Source organism: Peromyscus maniculatus, chromosome 1 (genome assembly GCF_049852395.1).
Source record: "Peromyscus maniculatus bairdii isolate BWxNUB_F1_BW_parent chromosome 1, HU_Pman_BW_mat_3.1, whole genome shotgun sequence".
In the NCBI taxonomy this organism is placed as follows: domain Eukaryota; kingdom Metazoa; phylum Chordata; class Mammalia; order Rodentia; family Cricetidae; genus Peromyscus; species Peromyscus maniculatus.
The window spans coordinates 69,286,667-69,304,680 of NC_134852.1; the positions used below are offsets into that span (position 1 = coordinate 69,286,667).

Consider the following 18,014-nt stretch of genomic DNA (forward strand, 5'->3'; position numbering starts at 1 on the left):
CAGGGCTCTTGGCCTGGTGGCCGGGAAGAGATTGCATTCCCTGAAACACACTCTCGCCTTGGCAGCTGGAGACTGATGCGTGGGAGGTCAATCAAGTTGCCTCTCTAAGTCACATGGGGAGGGAACCCCTTGTGGGTCCAGTCCAGCAGTAGAATGTTCCGGATGTCCCTAAGTCCCATATGCCCAAGATGTAGGCGGGGTTCAGCGGGTGCTCTAGGGTGTGCCAGATGGCCCTTCCTGAAAGCCCCTTCGTGAAGGACGTGGGTCTCATGCCTTGTGTCACAATGTGACCTTGAAGGTCTTTCTCTGCCCACCCCAAACTGTTTGGGAGGTCCAAAGAAAAAACTAGGCCGGGGGTGGGGTTCAAGTGAAGGTTAACTTGCACTATCCCCGTGCCTTGACCCAGAGACGCCCTGGTCCTCCTGACTCCACCTATGGGTGTTGCACTGAAGTCCCTGATCAGTGGCTCCGGTCCAATTCCCTTGGAATTGTCCAGGACAGCTTATACATTTGGAATTGCCATTCGGCACCCACAGGTTGGAGGGCTAGAAGTTTGCCGCCATCAGGCAAGAGCCTGGAGGCCTTGCTTCCAAGGTGGAAAGGTTCTTGGTGTTTCAGAGGCCTCAGAAGGCGAGGGCACACGATGTTTAGAGATCCCAGCCCTTGGTTTGATATTTCCAGTTACCTGAAATGTGCCAGGATGCTGCGGGCTCTGAAACGGCATACCGGGTCACTGAAAGACAGCAGAAGAGACAGGGACATGAGCAGCGTGTTGGCCAATAAAGCCTTGCCCGAGGCTAGACAGTCACACCAGGTGCTTTGGAATGGAGCCCTGAGGGCTCTCCTAGGTATGTGCACCTGGATAGCTTGGATTCCCCAGGAGGGGAAACAGGGCTTCGGGAAGCAGGGCCTGCGAATTGGGCCTCAAGGAAGCCACAAGGCGACCAGGCACCTGTTTCTCCCCTGCCCTGCAGCCTGGGCCTCAGCGTAATCCTATTGAGCATGATTTTTATGTCATCATCTCTCTTCGTGACATAGGTCTCCGGAGAGCACAGCTACACATGCGTTTAGGACACAAACAAGATTGCTTACCAGGGCTGCCAGTGCTGATGAGGGCCTTGGCTGTGAGAAGGTTAGGCCCAAAGGTCAGCTCGGCCTGGTGAACTCTGCTTCAAGGGATGCAGCAGAATGAGTTCTCTTCTTCCTAAGGGCACCTTTTTGGGAGGAAGAAAGGGGAGGATGTCAGGGCACTCTTGAGATGGGCCACTGATGACACTGCACGGTCTGAGGGATCATGGGACCATGGTCTGAACGCATGACCAGGTTTAGTAAATCTCTGGCCCTTGGAACATCAAAGAGTGACTCCTGCCACACAGGAAGGGATAGGTGTGTTTCTGGCCCACCCAATTTTTAACTTGAGTTTTTCAGTAAGGGCACCTTTCCCCTCGTGCTCTGACTTAGAGACTTAGACTGATGACAATTGTCCAGGCACTATACAGGGCTAATGAAATCTTTTTTTCCAAGTGATTCCTGCCTTGGCCCCACCAAGTCAGAGACCTGTCATCAGTTCTCTGTGCTAGAGCACCAAATATATGTATATATAATGGCTGATATCCACAGACAAATCAATTCATAAAACAATCAATTCTACCCGGGGCGTCATTTGCTGGTCTCCAGCCTGTGTCACATGCCTGGTCTACACCCCTGGGGAAAATCCACATCACAGTGCTCACAGAAGTGTGTTTTCAGAGCTTTGTGGGATATGCATGGAGCTGAAATTCGTTGGGAACGCCTACGGTTGGGAGGCTCTGAAAACAATCAGGGCTCTTGGCCTGGTGGCCGGGAAGAGATTGCATTCCCTGAAACACACTCTCGCCTTGGCAGCTGGAGACTGATGCGTGGGAGGTCAATCAAGTTGCCTCTCTAAGTCACATGGGGAGGGAACGCCTTGTGGGTCCAGTCCAGCAGTAGAATGTTCCGGATGTCCCTAAGTCCCATATGCCCAAGATGTAGGCGGGGTTCATCGGGTGCTCTAGGGTGTGCCAGATGGCCCTTCCTGAAAGCCCCTTCGTGAAGGACGTGGGTCTCATGCCTTGTGTCACAATGTGACCTTGAAGGTCTTTCTCTGCCCACCCCAAACTGTTTGGGAGGTCCAAAGAAAAAACTAGGCCGGGGGTGGGGTTCAAGTGAAGGTTAACTTGCACTATCCCCGTGCCTTGACCCAGAGACGCCCTGGTCCTCCTGACTCCACCTATGGGTGTTGCACTGAAGTCCCTGTTCAGTGGCTCCTGTCCAATTCCCTTGGAATTGTCCAGGACAGTGTATACATTTGGAATTGCCATTCGGCACCCACAGGTTGGAGGGCTAGAAGTTTGCCGCCATCAGGCCAGAGCTTGGAGGCCTTGCTTCCAAGGTGGAAAGGTTCTTGGTGTTTCAGAGGCCTCAGAAGGCGAGGGCACACGATGTTTAGAGATCCCAGCCCTTGGTTTGATATTTCCAGTTACCTGAAATGTGCCAGGATGCTGCGGGCTCTGAAACGGCATCCCGGGTCACTGAAAGACAGCAGAAGAGACAGGGACATGAGCAGCGTGTTGGCCAATAAAGCCTTGCCCGAGGCTAGACAGTCACACCAGGTGCTTTGGAATGGAGCCCTGAGGGCTCTCCTAGGTATGTGCACCTGGATAGCTTGGATTCCCCAGGAGGGGAAACAGGGCTTCGGGAAGCAGGGCCTGCGAATTGGGCCTCAAGGAAGCCACAAGGCGACCAGGCACCTGTTTCTCCCCTGCCCTGCAGCCTGGGCCTCAGCGTAATCCTATTGAGCATGATTTTTATGTCATCATCTCTCTTCGTGACATAGGTTTGTCATCATAGACCCAGGTCTCCGGAGAGCACAGCTACACATGCGTTTAGGACACAAACAAGATTGCTTACCAGGGCTGGCAGTGCTGATGAGGGCCTTGGCTGTGAGAAGGTTAGGCCCAAAGGTCAGCTCGGCCTGGTGAACTCTGCTTCAAGGGATGCAGCAGAATGAGTTCTCTTCTTCCTAAGGGCACCTTTTTGGGAGGAAGAAAGGGGAGGATGTCAGGGCACTCTTGAGATGGGCCACTGATGACACTGCACGGTCTGAGGGATCATGGGACCATGGTCTGAACGCATGACCAGGTTTAGTAAATCTCTGGCCCTTGGAACATCAAAGAGTGACTCCTGCCACACAGGAAGGGATAGGTGTCTTTCTGGCCCGCCCAAATTTTAACTTGAGTTTTTCAGTAGGGGCACCTTTCCCCTCGTGCTCTGACTTAGAGACTTAGACTGATGACAATTGTCCAGGCACTATACAGGGCTAATGAAATCTTTTTTCCCAGTGATTCCTGCCTTGGCCCCACCAAGTCAGAGACCTGTCATCAGTTCTCTGTGCTAGAGCACCATATATATGTATATATAATGGCTGATACCCACAGACAAATCAATTCATAAAACAATCAATTCTACCCGGGGCGTCATTTGCTGGTCTCCAGCCTGTGTCACATGCCTGGTCTACACCCCTGGGGAAAATCCACATCACAGTGCTCACAGAAGTGTGTTTTCTGAGCTTTGTGGGATATGCATGGAGCTGAAATTCGTTGGGAACGCCTATGGTTGGGAGGCTCTGAAAACAATCAGGGCTCTTGGCCTGGTGGCCGGGAAGAGATTGCATTCCCTGAAACACACTCTCGCCTTGGCAGCTGGAGACTGATGCGTGGGAGGTCAATCAAGTTGCCTCTCTAAGTCACATGGGGAGGGAACGCCTTGTGGGTCCAGTCCAGCAGTAGAATGTTCCGGATGTCCCTAAGTCCCATATGCCCAAGATGTAGGCGAGGTTCAGCGGGTGCTCTAGGGTGTGCCAGATGGCCCTTCCTGAAAGCCCCTTCGTGAAGGACGTGGGTCTCATGCCTTGTGTCACAATGTGACCTTGAAGGTCTTTCTCTGCCCACCCCAAACTGTTTGGGAGGTCCAAAGAAAAAACTAGGCCGGGGGTGGGGTTCAAGTGAAGGTTAACTTGCACTATCCCCGTGCCTTGACCCAGAGACGCCCTGGTCCTCCTGACTCCACCTATGGGTGTTGCACTGAAGTCCCTGATCAGTGGCTCCTGTCCAATTCCCTTGGAATTGTCCAGGACAGTGTATACATTTGGAATTGCCATTCGGCACCCACAGGTTGGAGGGCTAGAAGTTTGCCGCCATCAGGCAAGAGCCTGGAGGCCTTGCTTCCAAGGTGGAAAGGTTCTTGGTGTTTCAGAGGCCTCAGAAGGCGAGGGCACACGATGTTTAGAGATCCCAGCCCTTGGTTTGATATTTCCAGTTACCTGAAATGTGCCAGGATGCTGCGGGCTCTGAAACGGCATCCCGGGTCACTGAAAGACAGCAGAAGAGACAGGGACATGAGCAGCGTGTTGGCCAATAAAGCCTTGCCCGAGGCTAGACAGTCACACCAGGTGCTTTGGAATGGAGCCCTGAGGGCTCTCCTAGGTATGTGCACCTGGATAGCTTGGATTCCCCAGGAGGGGAAACAGGGCTTCGGGAAGCAGGGCCTGCGAATTGGGCCTCAAGGAAGCCACAAGGCGACCAGGCACCTGTTTCTCCCCTGCCCTGCAGCCTGGGCCTCAGCGTAATCCTATTGAGCATGATTTTTATGTCATCATCTCTCTTCGTGACATAGGTTTGTCATCATAGACCCAGGTCTCCGGAGAGCACAGCTACACATGCGTTTAGTCCACAAACAAGATTGCTTACCAGGGCTGGCAGTGCTGATGAGGGCCTTGGCTGTGAGAAGGTTAGGCCCAAAGGTCAGCTCGGCCTGGTGAACTCTGCTTCAAGGGATGCAGCAGAATGAGTTCTCTTCTTCCTAAGGGCACCTTTTTGGGAGGAAGAAAGGGGAGGATGTCAGGGCACTCTTGAGATGGGCCACTGATGACACTGCACGGTCTGAGGGATCATGGGACCATGGTTTGAACGCATGACCAGGTTTAGTAAATCTCTGGCCCTTGGAACATCAAAGAGTGACTCCTGCCACACAGGAAGGGATAGGTGTCTTTCTGGCCCGCCCAAATTTTAACTTGAGTTTTTCAGTAAGGGCACCTTTCCCCTCGTGCTCTGACTTAGAGACTTAGACTGATGACAATTGTCCAGGCACTATACAGGGCTAATGAAATCTTTTTTCCCAGTGATTCCTGCCTTGGCCCCACCAAGTCAGAGACCTGTCATCAGTTCTCTGTGGTAGAGCACCATATATATGTATATATAATGGCTGATACCCACAGACAAATCAATTCATAAAACAATCAATTCTACCCGGGGCGTCATTTGCTGGTCTCCAGCCTGTGTCACATGCCTGGTCTACACCCCTGGGGGAAATCCACATCACAGTGCTCACAGAAGTGTGTTTTCAGAGCTTTGTGGGATATGCATGGAGCTGAAATTCGTTGGGAACGCCTACGGTTGGGAGGCTCTGAAAACAATCAGGGCTCTTGGCCTGGTGGCCGGGAAGAGATTGCATTCCCTGAAACAAACTCTCGCCTTGGCAGCTGGAGACTGATGCGTGGGAGGTCAATCAAGTTGCCTCTCTAAGTCACATGGGGAGGGAACGCCTTGTGGGTCCAGTCCAGCAGTAGAATGTTCCGGATGTCCCTAAGTCCCATATGCCCAAGATGTAGGCGGGGTTCAGCGGGTGCTCTAGGGTGTGCCAGATGGCCCTTCCTGAAAGCCCCTTCGTGAAGGACGTGGGTCTCATGCCTTGTGTCACAATGTGACCTTGAAGGTCTTTCTCTGCCCACCCCAAACTGTTTGGGAGGTCCAAAGAAAAAACTAGGCCGGGGGTGGGGTTCAAGTGAAGGTTAACTTGCACTATCCCCGTGCCTTGACCCAGAGACGCCCTGGTCCTCCTGACTCCACCTATGGGTGTTGCACTGAAGTCCCTGATCAGTGGCTCCTGTCCAATTCCCTTGGAATTGTCCAGGACATTGTATACATTTGGAATTGCCATTTGGCACCCACAGGTTGGAGGGCTAGAAGTTTGCCGCCATCAGGCCAGAGCCTGGAGGCCTTGCTTCCAAGGTGGAAAGGTTCTTGGTGTTTCAGAGGCCTCAGAAGGCGAGGGCACACGATGTTTAGAGATCCCAGCCCTTGGTTTGATATTTCCAGTTACCTGAAATGTGCCAGGATGCTGCGGGCTCTGAAACGGCATCCCGGGTCACTGAAAGACAGCAGAAGAGACAGGGACATGAGCAGCGTGTTGGCCAATAAAGCCTTGCCCGAGGCTAGACAGTCACACCAGGTGCTTTGGAATGGAGCCCTGAGGGCTCTCCTAGGTATGTGCACCTGGATAGCTTGGATTCCCCAGGAGGGGAAACAGGGCTTCCCGGAAGCAGGGCCTGCGTATTGGGCCTCAAGGAAGCCACAAGGCGACCAGGCACCTGTTTCTCCCCTGCCCTGCAGCCTGGGCCTCAGGGTAATCCTATTGAGCATGATTTTTATGTCATCATCTCTCTTCGTGACATAGGTTTGTCATCATAGACCCAGGTCTCCGGAGAGCACAGCTACACATGCGTTCAGGACACAAACAAGATTGCTTACCAGGGCTGCCAGTGCTGATGAGGGCCTTGGCTGTGAGAAGGTTAGGCCCAAAGTTCAGCTCGGCCTGGTGAACTCTGCTTCAAGGGATGCAGCAGAATGAGTTCTCTTCTTCCTAAGGGCACCTTTTTGGGAGGAAGAAAGGGGAGGATGTCAGGGCACTCTTGAGATGGGCCACTGATGACACTGCACGGTCTGAGGGATCATGGGACCATGGTCTGAACGCATGACCAGGTTTAGTAAATCTCTGGCCCTTGGAACATCAAAGAGTGACTCCTGCCACACAGGAAGGGATAGGTGTGTTTCTGGCCCGCCCAAATTTTAACTTGAGTTTTTCAGTAAGGGCACCTTTCCCCTCGTGCTCTGACTTAGAGACTTAGACTGATGACAATTGTCCAGGCACTATACAGGGCTAATGAAATCTTTTTTCCCAGTGATTCCTGCCTTGGCCCCACCAAGTAAGAGACCTGTCATCAGTTCTCTGTGGTAGAGCACCATATATATGTATATATAATGGCTGATACCCACAGACAAATCAATTCATAAAACAATCAATTCTACCCGGGGCGTCATTTGCTGGTCTCCAGCCTGTGTCACATGCCTGGTCTACACCCCTGGGGAAAATCCACATCACAGTCCTCACAGAGGTGTGTTTTCAGAGCTTTGTGGGATATGCATGGAGCTGAAATTCGTTGGGAACGCCTACGGTTGGGAGGCTCTGAAAACAATCAGGGCTCTTGGCCTGGTGGCCGGGAAGAGATTGCATTCCCTGAAACACACTCTTGCCTTGGCAGCTGGAGACTGATGTGTGGGAGGTCAATCAAGTTGCCTCTCTAAGTCACATGGGGAGGGAACGCCTTGTGGGTCCAGTCCAGCAGTAGAATGTTCCGGATGTCCCTAAGTCCCATATGCCCAAGATGTAGGCGGGGTTCAGCGGGTGCTCTAGGGTGTGCCAGATGGCCCTTCCTGAAAGCCCCTTCGTGAAGGACGTGGGTCTCATGCCTTGTGTCACAATGTGACCTTGAAGGTCTTTCTCTGCCCACCCCAAACTGTTTGGGAGGTCCAAAGAAAAAACTAGGCCGGGGGTGGGGTTCAAGTGAAGGTTAACTTGCACTATCCCCGTGCCTTGACCCAGAGACGCCCTGGTCCTCCTGACTCCACCTATGGGTGTTGCACTGAAGTCCCTGATCAGTGGCTCCTGTCCAATTCCCTTGGAATTGTCCAGGAGAGTGTATACATTTGGAATTGCCATTCGGCATCCACAGGTTGGAGGGCTAGAAGTTTGCCGCCATCAGGCCAGAGCCTGGAGGCCTTGCTTCCAAGGTGGAAAGGTTCTTGGTGTTTCAGAGGCCTCAGAAGGCGAGGGCACACGATGTTTAGAGATCCCAGCCCTTGGTTTGATATTTCCAGTTACCTGAAATGTGCCAGGATGCTGCGGGCTCTGAAACGGCATCCCGGGTCACTGAAAGACAGCAGAAGAGACAGGGACATGAGCAGCGTGTTGGCCGCTAAAGCCTTGCCCGAGGCTAGACAGTCACACCAGGTGCTTTGGAATGGAGCCCTGAGGGCTCTCCTAGGTATGTGCACCTGGATAGCTTGGATTCCCCAGGAGGGGAAACAGGGCTTCGGGAAGCAGGGCCTGAGAATTGGGCCTCAAGGAAGCCACAAGGCGACCAGGCACCTGTTTCTCCCCTGCCCTGCAGCCTGGGCCTCAGCGTAATCCTATTGAGCATGATTTTTATGTCATCATCTCTCTTCGTGACATAGGTTTGTCATCATAGACCCAGGTCTCCGGAGAGCACAGCTACACATGCGTTTAGGACACAAACAAGATTGCTTACCAGGGCTGCCAGTGCTGATGAGGGCCTTGGCTGTGAGAAGGTTAGGCCCAAAGGTCAGCTCGGCCTGGTGAACTCTGCTTCAAGGGATGCAGCAGAAGGAGTTCTCTTCTTCCTAAGGGCACCTTTTTGGGAGGAAGAAAGGGGAGGATGTCAGGGCACTCTTGAGATGGGCCACTGATGACACTGCACGGTCTGAGGGATCATGGGACCATGGTCTGAACGCATGACCAGGTTTAGTAAATCTCTGGCCCTTGGAACATCAAAGAGTGACTCCTGCCACACAGGAAGGGATAGGTGTCTTTCTGGCCCGCCCAAATTTTAACTTAAGTTTTTCAGTAAGGGCACCTTTCCCCTCGTGCTCTGACTTAGAGACTTAGACTGATGACAATTGTCCAGGCACTATACAGGGCTAATGAAATCTTTTTTCCTAGTGATTCCTGCCTTGGCCCCACCAAGTCAGAGACCTGTCATCAGTTCTCTGTGCTAGAGCACCATATATATGTATATATAATGGCTGATACCCACAGACAAATCAATTCATAAAACAATCAATTCTACCCGGGGCGTCATTTGCTGGTCTCCAGCCTGTGTCACATGCCTGGTCTACACCCCTGGGGAAAATCCACATCACAGTGCTCACAGAAGTGTGTTTTCAGAGCTTTGTGGGATATGCATGGAGCTGAAATTCGTTGGGAACGCCTACGGTTGGGAGGCTCTGAAAACAATCAGGGCTCTTGGCCTGGTGGCCGGGAAGAGATTGCATTCCCTGAAACACACTCTCGCCTTGGCAGCTGGAGACTGATGCGTGGGAGGTCAATCAAGTTGCCTCTCTAAGTCACATGGGGAGGGAACGCCTTGTGGGTCCAGTCCAGCAGTAGAATGTTCCGGATGTCCCTAAGTCCCATATGCCCAAGATGTAGGTGGGGTTCAGCGGGTGCTCTAGGGTGTGCCAGATGGCCCTTCCTGAAAGCCCCTTCGTGAAGGACGTGGGTCTCATGCCTTGTGTCACAATGTGACCTTGAAGGTCTTTCTCTGCCCACCCCAAACTGTTTGGGAGGTCCAAAGAAAAAACTAGGCCGGGGGTGGGGTTCAGGTGAAGGTTAACTTGCACTATCCCCGTGCCTTGACCCAGAGACGCCCTGGTCCTCCTGACTCCACCTATGGGTGTTGCACTGAAGTCCCTGATCAGTGGCTCCTGTCCAATTCCCTTGGAATTGTCCAGGACAGTGTATACATTTGGAATTGCCATTCGGCACCCACAGGGTGGAGGGCTAGAAGTTTGCCGCCATCAGGCCAGAGCCTGGAGGCCTTGCTTCCAAGGTAGAAAGGTTCTTGGTGTTTCAGAGGCCTCAGAAGGCGAGGGCACACGATGTTTAGAGATCCCAGCCCTTGGTTTGATATTTCCAGTTACCTGAAATGTGCCAGGATGCTGCGGGCTCTGAAAGGGCATCCCGGGTCACTGAAAGACAGCAGAAGAGACAGGGACATGAGCAGCGTGTTGGCCGCTAAAGCCTTGCCCGAGGCTAGACAGTCACACCAGGTGCTTTGGAATGGAGCCCTGAGGGCTCTCCTAGGTATGTGCACCTGGATAGCTTGGATTCCCCAGGAGGGGAAACAGGGCTTCGGGAAGCAGGGCCTGCGAATTGGGCCTCAAGGAAGCCACAAGGCGACCAGGCACCTGTTTCTCCCCTGCCCTGCAGCCTGGGCCTCAGCGTAATCCTATTGAGCATGATTTTTATGTCATCATCTCTCTTCGTGACATAGGTTTGTCATCATAGACCCAGGTCTCCGGAGAGCACAGCTACACATGCGTTTAGGACACAAACAAGATTGCTTACCAGGGCTGCCAGTGCTGATGAGGGCCTTGGCTGTGAGAAGGTTAGGCCCAAAGGTCAGCTCGGCCTGGTGAACTCTGCTTCAAGGGATGCAGCAGAATGAGTTCTCTTCTTCCTAAGGGCACCTTTTTGGGAGGAAGAAAGGGGAGGATGTCAGGGCACTCTTGAGATGGGCCACTGATGACACTGCACGGTCTGAGGGATCATGGGACCATGGTCTGAACGCATGACCAGGTTTAGTAAATCTCTGGCCCTTGGAACATCAAAGAGTGACTCCTGCCACACAGGAAGGGTAGGTGTCTTTCTGGCCCGCCCAAATTTTAATTTGAGTTTTTCATTAAGGACACCTTTCCCCTCGTGCTCTGACTTAGAGACTTAGACTGATGACAATTGTCCAGGCACTATACAGGGCTAATGAAATCTTTTTTTCCAAGTGATTCCTGCCTTGGCCCCACCAAGTCAGAGACCTGTCATCAGTTCTCTGTGCTAGAGCACCATATATATGTATATATAATGGCTGATACCCACAGACAAATCAATTCATAAAACAATCAATTCTACCCGGGGCGTCATTTGCTGGTCTCCAGCCTGTGTCACATGCCTGGTCTACACCCCTGGGGAAAATCCACATCACAGTGCTCACAGAAGTGTGTTTTCAGAGCTTTGTGGGATATGCATGGAGCTGAAATTCGTTGGGAACGCCTACGGTTGGGAGGCTCTGAAAACAATCAGGGCTCTTGGCCTGGTGGCCGGGAAGAGATTGCATTCCCTGAAACACACTCTCGCCTTGGCAGCTGGAGACTGATGCGTGGGAGGTCAATCAAGTTGCCTCTCTAAGTCACATGGGGAGGGAACGCCTTGTGGGTCCAGTCCAGCAGTAGAATGTTCCGGATGTCCCTAAGTCCCATATGCCCAAGATGTAGGTGGGGTTCAGCGGGTGCTCTAGGGTGTGCCAGATGGCCCTTCCTGAAAGCCCCTTCGTGAAGGACGTGGGTCTCATGCCTTGTGTCACAATGTGACCTTGAAGGTCTTTCTCTGCCCACCCCAAACTGTTTGGGAGGTCCAAAGAAAAAACTAGGCCGGGGGTGGGGTTCAGGTGAAGGTTAACTTGCACTATCCCCGTGCCTTGACCCAGAGACGCCCTGGTCCTCCTGACTCCACCTATGGGTGTTGCACTGAAGTCCCTGATCAGTGGCTCCTGTCCAATTCCCTTGGAATTGTCCAGGACAGTGTATACATTTGGAATTGCCATTCGGCACCCACAGGTTGGAGGGCTAGAAGTTTGCCGCCATCAGGCCAGAGCCTGGAGGCCTTGCTTCCAAGGTGGAAAGGTTCTTGGTGTTTCAGAGGCCTCAGAAGGCGAGGGCACACGATGTTTAGAGATCCCAGCCCTTGGTTTGATATTTCCAGTTACCTGAAATGTGCCAGGATGCTGCGGGCTCTGAAACGGCATCCCGGGTCACTGAAAGACAGCACAAGAGACAGGGACATGAGCAGCGTGTTGGCCGCTAAAGCCTTGCCCGAGGCTAGACAGTCACACCAGGTGCTTTGGAATGGAGCCCTGAGGGCTCTCCTAGGTATGTGCACCTGGATAGCTTGGATTCCCCAGGAGGGGAAACAGGGCTTCGGGAAGCAGGGCCTGCGAATTGGGCCTCAAGGAAGCCACAAGGCGACCAGGCACCTGTTTCTCCCCTGCCCTGCAGCCTGGGCCTCAGCGTAATCCTATTGAGCATGATTTTTATGTCATCATCTCTCTTCGTGACATAGGTTTGTCATCATAGACCCAGGTCTCCGGAGAGCACAGCTACACATGCGTTTAGGACACAAACAAGATTGCTTACCAGGGCTGGCAGTGCTGATGAGGGCCTTGGCTGTGAGAAGGTTAGGCCCAAAGGTCAGCTCGGCCTGGTGAACTCTGCTTCAAGGGATGCAGCAGAATGAGTTCTCTTCTTCCTAAGGGCACCTTTTTGGGAGGAAGAAAGGGGAGGATGTCAGGGCACTCTTGAGATGGGCCACTGATGACACTGCACGGTCTGAGGGATCATGGGACCATGGTCTGAACACATGACCAGGTTTAGTAAATCTCTGGCCCTTGGAACATCAAAGAGTGACTCCTGCCACACAGGAAGGGATAGGTGTCTTTCTGGCCCTCCCAAATTTTAACTTGAGTTTTTCAGTAAGGGCACCTTTCCCCTGGTGCTATGACTTAGAGACTTAGACTGATGACAATTGTCCAGGCACTATACAGGGCTAATGAAATCTTTTTTCCTAGTGATTCCTGCCTTGGCCCCACCAAGTCAGAGACCTGTCATCAGTTCTCTGTGCTAGAGCACCATATATATGTATATATAATGGCTGATACCCACAGACAAATCAATTCATAAAACAATCAATTCTACCCGGGGCGTCATTTGCTGGTCTCCAGCCTGTGTCACATGCCTGGTCTACACCCCTGGGGAAAATCCACATCACAGTGCTCACAGAAGTGTGTTTTCTGAGCTTTGTGGGATATGCATGGAGCTGAAATTCGTTGGGAACGCCTACGGTTGGGAGGCTCTGAAAACAATCAGGGCTCTTGGCCTGGTGGCCGGGAAGAGATTGCATTCCCTGAAACACACTCTCGCCTTGGCAGCTGGAGACTGATGCGTGGGAGGTCAATCAAGTTGCCTCTCTAAGTCACATGGGGAGGGAACCCCTTGTGGGTCCAGTCCAGCAGTAGAATGTTCCGGATGTCCCTAAGTCCCATATGCCCAAGATGTAGGCGGGGTTCAGCGGGTGCTCTAGGGTGTGCCAGATGGCCCTTCCTGAAAGCCCCTTCGTGAAGGACGTGGGTCTCATGCCTTGTGTCACAATGTGACCTTGAAGGTCTTTCTCTGCCCACCCCAAACTGTTTGGGAGGTCCAAAGAAAAAACTAGGCCGGGGGTGGGGTTCAAGTGAAGGTTAACTTGCACTATCCCCGTGCCTTGACCCAGAGACGCCCTGGTCCTCCTGACTCCACCTATGGGTGTTGCACTGAAGTCCCTGATCAGTGGCTCCGGTCCAATTCCCTTGGAATTGTCCAGGACAGCTTATACATTTGGAATTGCCATTCGGCACCCACAGGTTGGAGGGCTAGAAGTTAGCCGCCATCAGGCAAGAGCCTGGAGGCCTTGCTTCCAAGGTGGAAAGGTTCTTGGTGTTTCAGAGGCCTCAGAAGGCGAGGGCACACGATGTTTAGAGATCCCAGCCCTTGGTTTGATATTTCCAGTTACCTGAAATGTGCCAGGATGCTGCGGGCTCTGAAACGGCATACCGGGTCACTGAAAGACAGCAGAAGAGACAGGGACATGAGCAGCGTGTTGGCCAATAAAGCCTTGCCCGAGGCTAGACAGTCACACCAGGTGCTTTGGAATGGAGCCCTGAGGGCTCTCCTAGGTATGTGCACCTGGATAGCTTGGATTCCCCAGGAGGGGAAACAGGGCTTCGGGAAGCAGGGCCTGCGAATTGGGCCTCAAGGAAGCCACAAGGCGACCAGGCACCTGTTTCTCCCCTGCCCTGCAGCCTGGGCCTCAGCGTAATCCTATTGAGCATGATTTTTATGTCATCATCTCTCTTCGTGACATAGGTCTCCGGAGAGCACAGCTACACATGCGTTTAGGACACAAACAAGATTGCTTACCAGGGCTGCCAGTGCTGATGAGGGCCTTGGCTGTGAGAAGGTTAGGCCCAAAGGTCAGCTCGGCCTGGTGAACTCTGCTTCAAGGGATGCAGCAGAATGAGTTCTCTTCTTCCTAAGGGCACCTTTTTGGGAGGAAGAAAGGGGAGGATGTCAGGGCACTCTTGAGATGGGCCACTGATGACACTGCACGGTCTGAGGGATCATGGGACCATGGTCTGAACGCATGACCAGGTTTAGTAAATCTCTGGCCCTTGGAACATCAAAGAGTGACTCCTGCCACACAGGAAGGGATAGGTGTGTTTCTGGCCCGCCCAAATTTTAACTTGAGTTTTTCAGTAAGGGCACCTTTCCCCTCGTGCTCTGACTTAGAGACTTAGACTGATGACAATTGTCCAGGCACTATACAGGGCTAATGAAATCTTTTTTTCCAAGTGATTCCTGCCTTGGCCCCACCAAGTCAGAGACCTGTCATCAGTTCTCTGTGCTAGAGCACCAAATATATGTATATATAATGGCTGATATCCACAGACAAATCAATTCATAAAACAATCAATTCTACCCGGGGCGTCATTTGCTGGTCTCCAGCCTGTGTCACATGCCTGGTCTACACCCCTGGGGAAAATCCACATCACAGTGCTCACAGAAGTGTGTTTTCAGAGCTTTGTGGGATATGCATGGAGCTGAAATTCGTTGGGAACGCCTACGGTTGGGAGGCTCTGAAAACAATCAGGGCTCTTGGCCTGGTGGCCGGGAAGAGATTGCATTCCCTGAAACACACTCTCGCCTTGGCAGCTGGAGACTGATGCGTGGGAGGTCAATCAAGTTGCCTCTCTAAGTCACATGGGGAGGGAACGCCTTGTGGGTCCAGTCCAGCAGTAGAATGTTCCGGATGTCCCTAAGTCCCATATGCCCAAGATGTAGGCGGGGTTCATCGGGTGCTCTAGGGTGTGCCAGATGGCCCTTCCTGAAAGCCCCTTCGTGAAGGACGTGGGTCTCATGCCTTGTGTCACAATGTGACCTTGAAGGTCTTTCTCTGCCCACCCCAAACTGTTTGGGAGGTCCAAAGAAAAAACTAGGCCGGGGGTGGGGTTCAAGTGAAGGTTAACTTGCACTATCCCCGTGCCTTGACCCAGAGACGCCCTGGTCCTCCTGACTCCACCTATGGGTGTTGCACTGAAGTCCCTGATCAGTGGCTCCTGTCCAATTCCCTTGGAATTGTCCAGGACAGTGTATACATTTGGAATTGCCATTCGGCACCCACAGGTTGGAGGGCTAGAAGTTTGCCGCCATCAGGCCAGAGCTTGGAGGCCTTGCTTCCAAGGTGGAAAGGTTCTTGGTGTTTCAGAGGCCTCAGAAGGCGAGGGCACACGATGTTTAGAGATCCCAGCCCTTGGTTTGATATTTCCAGTTACCTGAAATGTGCCAGGATGCTGCGGGCTCTGAAACGGCATCCCGGGTCACTGAAAGACAGCAGAAGAGACAGGGACATGAGCAGCGTGTTGGCCAATAAAGCCTTGCCCGAGGCTAGACAGTCACACCAGGTGCTTTGGAATGGAGCCCTGAGGGCTCTCCTAGGTATGTGCACCTGGATAGCTTGGATTCCCCAGGAGGGGAAACAGGGCTTCGGGAAGCAGGGCCTGCGAATTGGGCCTCAAGGAAGCCACAAGGCGACCAGGCACCTGTTTCTCCCCTGCCCTGCAGCCTGGGCCTCAGCGTAATCCTATTGAGCATGATTTTTATGTCATCATCTCTCTTCGTGACATAGGTTTGTCATCATAGACCCAGGTCTCCGGAGAGCACAGCTACACATGCGTTTAGGACACAAACAAGATTGCTTACCAGGGCTGGCAGTGCTGATGAGGGCCTTGGCTGTGAGAAGGTTAGGCCCAAAGGTCAGCTCGGCCTGGTGAACTCTGCTTCAAGGGATGCAGCAGAATGAGTTCTCTTCTTCCTAAGGGCACCTTTTTGGGAGGAAGAAAGGGGAGGATGTCAGGGCACTCTTGAGATGGGCCACTGATGACACTGCACGGTCTGAGGGATCATGGGACCATGGTCTGAACGCATGACCAGGTTTAGTAAATCTCTGGCCCTTGGAACATCAAAGAGTGACTCCTGCCACACAGGAAGGGATAGGTGTCTTTCTGGCCCGCCCAAATTTTAACTTGAGTTTTTCAGTAGGGGCACCTTTCCCCTCGTGCTCTGACTTAGAGACTTAGACTGATGACAATTGTCCAGGCACTATACAGGGCTAATGAAATCTTTTTTCCCAGTGATTCCTGCCTTGGCCCCACCAAGTCAGAGACCTGTCATCAGTTCTCTGTGCTAGAGCACCATATATATGTATATATAATGGCTGATACCCACAGACAAATCAATTCATAAAACAATCAATTCTACCCGGGGCGTCATTTGCTGGTCTCCAGCCTGTGTCACATGCCTGGTCTACACCCCTGGGGAAAATCCACATCACAGTGCTCACAGAAGTGTGTTTTCTGAGCTTTGTGGGATATGCATGGAGCTGAAATTCGTTGGGAACGCCTATGGTTGGGAGGCTCTGAAAACAATCAGGGCTCTTGGCCTGGTGGCCGGGAAGAGATTGCATTCCCTGAAACACACTCTCGCCTTGGCAGCTGGAGACTGATGCGTGGGAGGTCAATCAAGTTGCCTCTCTAAGTCACATGGGGAGGGAACGCCTTGTGGGTCCAGTCCAGCAGTAGAATGTTCCGGATGTCCCTAAGTCCCATATGCCCAAGATGTAGGCGGGGTTCAGCGGGTGCTCTAGGGTGTGCCAGATGGCCCTTCCTGAAAGCCCCTTCGTGAAGGACGTGGGTCTCATGCCTTGTGTCACAATGTGACCTTGAAGGTCTTTCTCTGCCCACCCCAAACTGTTTGGGAGGTCCAAAGAAAAAACTAGGCCGGGGGTGGGGTTCAAGTGAAGGTTAACTTGCACTATCCCCGTGCCTTGACCCAGAGACGCCCTGGTCCTCCTGACTCCACCTATGGGTGTTGCACTGAAGTCCCTGATCAGTGGCTCCTGTCCAATTCCCTTGGAATTGTCCAGGACAGTGTATACATTTGGAATTGCCATTCGGCACCCACAGGTTGGAGGGCTAGAAGTTTGCCGCCATCAGGCAAGAGCCTGGAGGCCTTGCTTCCAAGGTGGAAAGGTTCTTGGTGTTTCAGAGGCCTCAGAAGGCGAGGGCACACGATGTTTAGAGATCCCAGCCCTTGGTTTGATATTTCCAGTTACCTGAAATGTGCCAGGATGCTGCGGGCTCTGAAACGGCATCCCGGGTCACTGAAAGACAGCAGAAGAGACAGGGACATGAGCAGCGTGTTGGCCAATAAAGCCTTGCCCGAGGCTAGACAGTCACACCAGGTGCTTTGGAATGGAGCCCTGAGGGCTCTCCTAGGTATGTGCACCTGGATAGCTTGGATTCCCCAGGAGGGGAAACAGGGCTTCGGGAAGCAGGGCCTGCGAATTGGGCCTCAAGGAAGCCACAAGGCGACCAGGCACCTGTTTCTCCCCTGCCCTGCAGCCTGGGCCTCAGCGTAATCCTATTGAGCATGATTTTTATGTCATCATCTCTCTTCGTGACATAGGTTTGTCATCATAGACCCAGGTCTCCGGAGAGCACAGCTACACATGCGTTTAGGACACAAACAAGATTGCTTACCAGGGCTGCCAGTGCTGATGAGGGCCTTGGCTGTGAGAAGGTTAGGCCCAAAGGTCAGCTCGGCCTGGTGAACTCTGCTTCAAGGGATGCAGCAGAATGAGTTCTCTTCTTCCTAAGGGCACCTTTTTGGGAGGAAGAAAGGGGAGGATGTCAGGGCACTCTTGAGATGGGCCACTGATGACACTGCACGGTCTGAGGGATCATGGGACCATGGTTTGAACGCATGACCAGGTTTAGTAAATCTCTGGCCCTTGGAACATCAAAGAGTGACTCCTGCCACACAGGAAGGGATAGGTGTCTTTCTGGCCCGCCCAAATTTTAACTTGAGTTTTTCAGTAGGGGCACCTTTCCCCTCGTGCTCTGACTTAGAGACTTAGACTGATGACAATTGTCCAGG

General features: G+C 52.7%; 10 non-coding genes across 10 annotated transcripts; all 10 read right to left on the reverse strand.

The window, feature by feature from the left end:
* Window positions 1–977: 977 nt before the first annotated feature.
* Window positions 978–1,053, reverse strand: LOC143271385 (small nucleolar RNA SNORD115). The gene has a single exon (XR_013048606.1). It is a non-coding gene; the product is annotated as a small nucleolar RNA SNORD115 (small nucleolar RNA).
* Window positions 1,054–2,796: 1,743 nt separating this feature from the next.
* LOC143271290 (small nucleolar RNA SNORD115) lies at window positions 2,797–2,875 on the reverse strand. Its single transcript, XR_013048511.1, has one exon. It is a non-coding gene; the product is annotated as a small nucleolar RNA SNORD115 (small nucleolar RNA).
* Window positions 2,876–4,634: 1,759 nt separating this feature from the next.
* On the reverse strand, window positions 4,635–4,713 carry LOC143271291 (small nucleolar RNA SNORD115). The gene has a single exon (XR_013048512.1). It is a non-coding gene; the product is annotated as a small nucleolar RNA SNORD115 (small nucleolar RNA).
* Window positions 4,714–6,473: 1,760 nt separating this feature from the next.
* On the reverse strand, window positions 6,474–6,552 carry LOC143271379 (small nucleolar RNA SNORD115). The gene has a single exon (XR_013048600.1). It is a non-coding gene; the product is annotated as a small nucleolar RNA SNORD115 (small nucleolar RNA).
* Window positions 6,553–8,311: 1,759 nt separating this feature from the next.
* Window positions 8,312–8,390, reverse strand: LOC143271292 (small nucleolar RNA SNORD115). The gene has a single exon (XR_013048513.1). It is a non-coding gene; the product is annotated as a small nucleolar RNA SNORD115 (small nucleolar RNA).
* A 1,759-nt stretch (window positions 8,391–10,149) lies between these two features.
* LOC143271293 (small nucleolar RNA SNORD115) lies at window positions 10,150–10,228 on the reverse strand. Its single transcript, XR_013048514.1, has one exon. It is a non-coding gene; the product is annotated as a small nucleolar RNA SNORD115 (small nucleolar RNA).
* Window positions 10,229–11,987: 1,759 nt separating this feature from the next.
* On the reverse strand, window positions 11,988–12,066 carry LOC143271294 (small nucleolar RNA SNORD115). The gene has a single exon (XR_013048515.1). It is a non-coding gene; the product is annotated as a small nucleolar RNA SNORD115 (small nucleolar RNA).
* Window positions 12,067–13,825: 1,759 nt separating this feature from the next.
* On the reverse strand, window positions 13,826–13,901 carry LOC143271386 (small nucleolar RNA SNORD115). Its single transcript, XR_013048607.1, has one exon. It is a non-coding gene; the product is annotated as a small nucleolar RNA SNORD115 (small nucleolar RNA).
* Window positions 13,902–15,644: 1,743 nt separating this feature from the next.
* LOC143271295 (small nucleolar RNA SNORD115) lies at window positions 15,645–15,723 on the reverse strand. The gene has a single exon (XR_013048516.1). It is a non-coding gene; the product is annotated as a small nucleolar RNA SNORD115 (small nucleolar RNA).
* A 1,759-nt stretch (window positions 15,724–17,482) lies between these two features.
* LOC143271296 (small nucleolar RNA SNORD115) lies at window positions 17,483–17,561 on the reverse strand. The gene has a single exon (XR_013048517.1). It is a non-coding gene; the product is annotated as a small nucleolar RNA SNORD115 (small nucleolar RNA).
* Window positions 17,562–18,014: the final 453 nt, after the last annotated feature.